At 41.7% G+C, this 8,420-nt stretch overlaps 1 pseudogene across 1 annotated transcript; it reads left to right on the top strand.

Annotated features, from left to right (window-relative positions):
* Positions 1–209: 209 nt before the first annotated feature.
* On the top strand, positions 210–5,064 carry LOC308343357 (tax1-binding protein 1 homolog; annotated as a pseudogene). The gene is made up of 3 exons: positions 210–300; positions 3,745–3,871; positions 4,460–5,064. The product of its transcript is annotated as a tax1-binding protein 1 homolog (transcript).
* The last annotated feature ends 3,356 nt before the right edge of the window (positions 5,065–8,420 follow it).

The following is an 8,420-nucleotide window of genomic DNA, read 5'->3' on the forward strand; positions in this document are numbered from 1 at the left end:
AGATGTTCCAGGTAAGTCCATCCAGAATAGTTCTCTTTGTGTTTCCTACATTTTGGGGAAAGCAGAATTTTCTCACAAGTCCTCCTGGGGTTCCAGTTAACATCAGGACATTCATGGATTTGGATTACACTGTGAAATCTGAACTCTGCTTTCACAAGACCAGGCTCAGACTGTCCCCAAGTAACATTGCTTTTCTCCCACAGGGAGACATGCGGTTTTCAGCCAAGAGTTTATTAGGAGTTAAATTTGGTTTCCCAGGTTGTCAAACCCTTATGGACAGGCCAACTGTCTTTGCAGAGGGTAAGGAGCCAAAGTTCATATGGACTTATACCATTCAGGCAGCCCTCAATTCAGTCCATTGGCTCTTTTTATTACCTGCCCCCCCATCCCCAGTCTCAAACCACATAGTATCAGTCTGGGGTTGGATTGCTACTGCAGTCCAGTGACTAGAATTTTCTCTACTAGAGCCATCTATATACCAAGCATCTTTAGGAATAGGATATGTGCCTTCCTTTACTTATGGGGGGGGGGTCTCCATAAGAGGCTGGGGGGGACATTAAAGGTTTCATATTCTATGGGCCCAAATATAGCATGTAATTAAACTCCCAATGGACTAGTGGAAAGAACACTCCATTGTTGTAAGTAGGCATCATAGAGGCTTGTACTATGACAGGTGCCAGTCTTGCAAACATCCCATCCATCCACCCCTTTATAGGCAAACCAGTCCAGACATTTACCAGAAGAGCAGTCATTAAGGGCTCCACTTACTAAAGGGTCTTATTGACTCAACACTTGTTCAGTAGGAGAATATCAGATCTCTGCTCCCTGCCAGTGTTGTGACCAAAAGCCCAATGGAGTTAACTTACCATGCTGTTCCTGCCATAATGGCCAATTCATCTAATCTTGTGTAATACATCTAGGGTCCAAGGATACGAGGTCAAGGACCATTCCACGACCAGAAGCCTGTGCTTGAGCAACTAATATCTTAGCTTGGTCAAAGGTAGCTTGACGTTCCTCTACCCAATGCCAATGCACTCCCTTTTTTTACCAGATGGTGTAGGGAGTGCAGGCATTCTAAATGTAGTCCTAAGGGTTGGGGATTATGTGCTGGGGGACCACCCAGGAGGAAATATTTGAAAATCACAGTCCTATCTCCAGAACAGATCAAGGATGTTATACCCCAAGACTGTACTTAAGTGTGAGATTAAACAGAAAGAAAAAATGGGGAGGGTGCTATGCTCAAGAAGTCTTCAGATCATGGAATGGTCATCATACTGGATTTGTCCAAGATAGTGTTAGTCTAGTTAACACATTGGGTAAGTACAGTTACTATTAGAGAAGTGGAAAAACCAGGCACTGGTTGTTCTGGCCATAAAAGTTGAAGTTAGTAAAAGACTTCTAAGGGTGACTGATTGTATTTTGCAGTGACATTAGGAAAAGGAGAGAAATTGGTCATAGGGAGGATGAGAGGATGGATCTCCAACATCATGGATAGATCAGAATCTTTGATGATAAATCCAACAATCTAAAAGGTTATCCCCTCTTATCAATGGCCTGGATTATATGAATGAAGGTGGTCTTCCCAGGACAATGACAAAGTAAAGGAAAAGAAAAGTGGGAGAAAGTATTTTGTGTTTATAGTATGAAGTCTTGATCCCCTGTCTTGGGAAGAAGCAGTTTACCTGAATGTCAGGTACCTCTCTTCCTTGCAATTTGTTTCAGAGGTCTCCAGGGTCTACACAGAACCAGATATCCCGTGGAGCCTTCTTCAGTTGTGAGATGTGTATCCAAGGCTCAATGCCTTCTAATTTTGCAGCAGTGCCCATGGTCGGAGACACTTGGCAAAGTCCCTTCCAATGAGGCTCAAGGGCTGTTTTTGTCTAATAATATTTCCAGAATACCCAATCACCAGCCTCCCCACTGTGACCAGCAAGATCCTTTGAATTGGAATCTGGGGAGGCTTCTTTAACCTATTGTTGATAGGCTTAAGCATAAGACATTAAAGACTTATTCAGCCAGTTATATTAGCATGATATAATAAAGGATCAGCAGAAAGTTGTATTCCAATAGACATTGGTATGTTGGTAACTATCTAATGTGGAATGAGTTTATGTTTCCCAAAAGGGTATCATTAGCACTCAGCAAAATCAAAAGCATATCTTAGGTTAGGGAAGTCGAGTTGTTTTGGCAAGTTAAGAGGTTTTAAGTTTAAGGATCCCATTAGATCTCTCAACCTTCCTGAAGACCGAGGATGATAGGGACAATGATAATTCCAAGAAGTTCGCAAGGTTTTCGTTAAAGTTCGTATGATTTGCTTGGTGAAGGTGGGTTCTTCCATCACTGGAGACTAGGAAAGCTATACCAAGTGCAAAACACATTTTTTTAAAAAAGATTTTATTTATTTATTCGACAGACAGAGATCACAAGTAGGCAGAGAAGCAGGCAGAGAGAGAGGAAGGGAAGCAGGCTCCTTGCTGAGCGGAGACCCAATGCAGGGCTCGATCCCAGGACCCTGGGATCATGACCTGAGCCAAAGGCAGAGGCTTTAACCCACTGAGCCACCCAGGCGCCCCAAAACACATTTTCTAACAGTTTCTTTGCTACCAAGAGGACATCAGCTTTGCAGCAGGGGAAACCTTCAACCCGTCTGGAAAACCATATACAATAAAAAGGACATATTCATAATCCATAATAAGGGGAAGCTGCTTGAAGTCCAGCTGCAGTTGTTCAAAAGGTCCAGAAGGAGGTCTGGGAACAAAACCAGTTTTATAGGATTATGGATTATGTTCCAGGATTATTGCTGGTAAACTATTTTTGCAAAATTATGGAAATTTTTCATCAATGTCTATTCATAATTTGAGTCATCTTAAATGCACTAGGGTGGGTGAAGAAATGCAAAAACCAAAAAATGGGGTTTGCCAGAGAGCTGGGAAACCAGCAAGACACCCAAGCTGGTGTCTTGGGTTTCCCACAGCCCCCACTGTTCATTTAATTTACAACCATTGTTCACCCATCTTAATTTCTCTGATTCAGGAGGAGAGTGTTGCCATGTTACAAAGACATCAAGATGACAAAAGCCTGGCTATGAGGACATTTCTTGCATAGGGAGAATGGACTTCATCCACATGTGCCACAATCTAAAAATACAATATAAAGAAGGCTTAGTATTACTTATTTGACAATAGTTCTCATGAAATTTACATGTCAAATAAGCGTAATTTAACAAATACTTTACACTTCATTACATTTCAAATAAGCCTAGTTCAACAAATACTTTGAAATATTGCATGTCAAAAAGACTTGATTTACAATTTGACTTTGGGGAGTTTTTTAAATGATATTTTAGAAAAGGTTTTAAAGTGCTTGTCTAAATAGGACCACAGATTTTTTAAAAAAGATTTTATTTATTTATTTGACAGATAGAGATCACAAGTGGGCAGAGAGAGAGAGAGAGAGAAAGAGGAGGAGGAGGAAGCAGGCTCCCTGCTGAGCAGAGAGCCACATGTAGGGCTCGATCCCAGGACCCTGGGATCATGACCTGAGCTGAAGGCAGAGGCTTTAACCCACTGAGCCACCCAGGTGCCCCAGGACCACAGATTATTATGAAACTTAATACTTAAAAGATAAAAACACTTGGGAAGTGTAGCCAGTCGGTGGAGGGAGGCAGTGGTGGTGCGAGAGGTTTGGTATTTGATGGTAGTATAGGCCCAGAAGCCTCTCTAATGCTCCCTCTGTCCCTCAAAGGAGTCACAGTAACATCCCTTCAAGAAGTCCCCTTGCAGACTTCCAACTTTGCCCATGTCATCTCTCAAAATGTGGCCAAGAGCTATCTTCTGAATGCACACCTGGAATGTCATTATACCTTAACTCCATATATCTGATGGGTCCGTAATCAAAGGAGCGAGACTGATACAAAGCGAAGGTCAAGCAAAGCTTTATTTCACGCCAAGCATCGAGAATCAAACCCACTGGCTGGGGCGCCTCTTACAGAGAGGGCGACCCCTCCCTGCCTTACAGACTAACTTTTAAAGGGCAAAGGTCATGTGGTTGAGCCTGGCCACACACAGGTGACCAATGAGATTGTAATACACAGAGAAAGCTGCACAGTCATGCTAGGTCACACACGGGTGGCCAATTGAATTACAATTTACCCTTTAGTAGCTATTTGAACTAGCCTATCACCTTGGTCAGAATTGGCGCCCAAAAGGCGGGGCCCAAACCCCTTGGTAGCTAGGGAGACAGTATGTGCGCTTTACTGATTGGATGTCTCCACCTGGCCTGACCCACCCTTGTGTTTGGGCTCTGTTACCTGGGACTGGTGGACCATATTTTACTAGTTTCCCAGACTTGCTTTTAAGTAAGTTCCCCTGGGGAGGGGGGGGCGGCAGGGTCAGTTTAAGTTTTACTGCATAAACACAAAATCACTGTTTAACCAGGTGGAATCACTCTGGCTAAATAGGCCCTTACATATCCATCCACATCCAAAAGATTGGGTTGGTATATTCAAGGTTGGAGGGAGTACTGCTTGTGCTTATTACACAATTTTATGGTCTCCTAAGCCTGAACATTACATAGAAGGATTAACAGTTAATTGTGTATTAGCATTTCAAGAATATTACCTTCCAAATGACATGGAGAATTTCATCAGTTCTGTTATGTTACCCATAAGGGTGAAATTCATGGGAGAAGTACACCTTTCCAGTTTCCAGCTTCTCCAGTTGAAGAGTTACTTGCTGTGGAAGATGAAGGAAATTCCGACACATTGGTGGTAACCAAAAAGCTGGCCTTCCTGAGTTGAAACCTGAGAAAACTGTGAAAGAAAAAGAACCATTAAAGTTAATTGTTGTTCTGGAAAAAGAAACACCACAACTTTGAGAATAAGTTGGAAGCACGGAAAGAGAACTTAACCATCAGAAAGAAAGACATGACCAACTTCAATCACAGCAGAAAGGTCTCGTGGAAGAATCACAGTTAAAAATGGAAAATGAAGAATTTAAGAAGAGATACAATGATGCTACATCCAAAGCTCTCCAGCTTGAGGAAGATACTGTGTCAGTGAACTGAGAAAGAAACTGAACTAGACAGTTTGTTTTTTTTTTTAAGATTTTATTTATTTATTTGACAGAGAGATCACAATTAGGCGGAGAGGCAGGCAGAGAGAGAGAGGGAAGCAGGCTCCCCATGTGGAGCTCGATCTCAGGACCCTGAGATCATGACCAGAGGCTCAACCCACTGAGCCACGCAGGCACCCCATGAATTAGACAGTTTAAAGGACAACCTCAGGAAGGCACAATATGAAAGAGAAAAACTGATGTCAGTTACAGATGGAAAAGAATGAAAAGGAACTTTATAAGGTACATTTGAAGAACACTGAAATCAGAAAATACCAAGCTAGTGTCAAAGGTCCAGACTTTAAAGAATTTAGATGGGAACAAAGACAGCATGATTACTCAGGGGCACCTGGCTGGCTCAGTAGGGGGAGTGGTTGCCTCTTCATCTTGGGGTTGTGAGTTCAAGCCTCACGCTGAGTATAGAGATTCCTTCAATAAACAAACTTAAGAAAAAAAAAAGGCAAGCATGATTACTCATTTCAAAGAAGAGATTGGCAGGCTGTAGTTCTGTTTGGCTGAAAAGGAAAACTGCAAAGGGCAAAGGGCTTTCTTTGTTTACACTCTCAAGCAAGGAAGATACTTTTTTTTTTTTTTTTTTTTTAAAGGAGCAAGTTCATAAGCAGAGGAACAGGTTCAGGCAAGAAGTTATCTTTTTGGCCAAAGAACTTAGTGATGCTGTAATTGTGCAAGATAAAACAATGGCAGATCTCCACATTGCACACTTGGGAAAAAAAGTGGATGCAATGGCAGAACTTAAACTAAATGCTGTGGAGGAAAAAAAGTGGGTGGTGGGAAAGACTGATGAACTGAGAAGAGAAGTTGATGATTTGAAACTTTGTCTTCAGATGGTAGCAGATCATTACAAAGGAAAAAAATCAAGGAATGCCAGAGGCTCCAAAATCAAGTAAATAAACCAATCAGCCAAGAGCAACAGTGTCTTCACAAGGAAAACTGGGAATCAGCAAAAAAGGGAATGATGCCTCCATAAACACAGACCCAGCTGGCGCTGGCTCTACTCAAGATGAGATAGAAAGCCGCCACCATCCGCAGCTGAGACAGATCCTGACGGTGTAACAGAGGGGCAAGTCTGTAAAGTGACCAAAAAAACTGCTGACAAACTGTATAATAGAGGTAAAGGCCTCTTGCAGGATGAGAAAACAAAATTCAGTAGATGTGGGGAAGAACTGCAAACAGGGAGCTGAAACGGAAGGAACAAGTGAAGACTGCTGGAAATGTAACACCAGCGCTAGCTGAAGTGGAAACTTACAAGACAAAGATACATGGTCTAACTGCACATTTGGAAAACCTTCTCTGGGGAGAAGGAACTTAGAAGGAGTCTAGCAAATCAAGCAGAAAGGAAAATGGAAGGTCAGAATTCCCAGAGTCCTCAGATCTCACAGCCCTGCTCTGAGCAAAATGGTCATGTGGCCGAAGTGCCCAACACACAGCCGGTCCTGCAGTCTGGTGATGCTCGTGCAACACAGGAAACCAGAGATGGAGCCGAGGAAATCCAAAGGCCACCTGTGAGAGTACCTTCTTGGGGACTGGAAGATCGTGTTATCTGCAGCCAGCCTGCTGGAAGCGTTAGTGGGCCTGATGGTTTAGAAGACCCTGAGGTTAGTAAAGAAGATGAGAATATGCCCACTGCTCCCTATCCGCCAAGTCAGCATTTACATGGGCACAGAACAGACATGTGCTATGATCCCAGCTCTGACATTCACAAGAAGTGTCCCCTCTGTGAGTTAATATTCCCTCTCAACTATGATTTTGGCTAGTTACTTTTTCTTATGAGTTAGCAATCCAGTGTAGCAATTTAAAGAAATCACCTCAAATAAACCACTATGGATACCACAAAGTATCACTTCTCTGCACCCTCTACCACACTTCTCTGAACAAGAGCTACTTTTGAGTTTTGTGTTCCTAGGGTCAGGGTCAATCATTGGTTTATTACTAAATAGAATTGTAATCTCTGTTAATCTCACCCGTTTAAAAAAAGTTTTTCTGGGGCACCTGGGTGGCTCAGTTGGTTAAGCGACTGCCTTCCACTCAGGTCGTGATCCTGGAGTCCCAGGATCAAGTCCCACATAGGACTCACAGCTCCGAAGAGAGCCTGCTTCTCCCTCTGAACTTCTCCCCTCTCATGCTCTCTTTCACTCTCTCTCTCTCAAATAAATAAATAAAATATTTTTTTAAAAAGTTTTTCTGTGTTTGTATCCTTATTTAATCCCTGGTTTGCAAAACTATGTGACTAAAGAAAATGGATTATTTCAATGTTACCACGTTGAAAATATATGTATGTAGGGGGTGCCATTTAGCAGAATATTTACAACTTTCTGTAGACCTTCTTGATTGAGTTTGACTAAATATTATGCAATAGAAATAGTTTATCATAAAAAGTAAAGAAACTTTACACAATCTGTTATCAAAAATATACCAAAAATCCAAGAAAACTGTCCTTTTAACAGAGAAAAAGCAGAAGTTAATGAATTTTAATCTCAGCCAGTTTGACAACACAATAAAATTCCTTCTCAAACATTCCTTTTCTATAATCCTTCTACAACTTTCTTTTTTACATTCCAATTTTGTCTTGTTTTTCTTCTTTAAACAATCAGCCTCACTTTAAGACAAAATTACTTTCTTTTCCCTTAAGAAAACACACACCCCCATTCTTCACACCTTTTCTTACTGAAAACTCCTATGAAGATGCTTCCCTTATTATTTCCAGTAGCTTTAATTATATCTATTATTTACAATTCTTAATACTTAGAAACCTTAATATCCAGGGAAAACTAAGAAGTAAGTATTGTGAACTGAGGGTTATACTTTCACTCTTTAAATTTGCAAATTTATGGATACATTCCATAATTTCTTCTTTTTTTCTTATTATTTATTTGACAGAGAGAGAGAAAGGGAGATCACAAGTAGGCAAATAGTCAGGCAGAGAGAGAGGGGGAAGCAGGCTCACCGCTGAGCAGAGAGCCCAATATGGGGCGATCCCAAGACCCTGAGATTATGACCTGAGCCGAAGGCAGAGGCTTAACCCACTGAGCCACCCAGGTGACCCCATAATTTCTTTTTTTAACTTTTTCTTTTTTAAAAGAGAGGTGGGGAGAGGCAGAGGGAGAAGGAGAATCTTAAGCAAGCTCCATCCCCAGCAGAGTCCAAAGTGGGGCTCTCATGACCCTGAGATCATGACCTGAGCTGAGATCAAAAGTCAGATGCTTAACTGAGTCATAGGCAACTCTACATTTGATAATTTCTAAAAGCATATGCATCTTTCAATTTTCTCACATAGGATCAACACAGCCA

The sequence above is a fragment of the Martes martes genome (genome assembly GCF_963455335.1).
Source record: "Martes martes genome assembly, chromosome: 5".
In the NCBI taxonomy this organism is placed as follows: Eukaryota; Metazoa; Chordata; class Mammalia; order Carnivora; family Mustelidae; genus Martes; species Martes martes.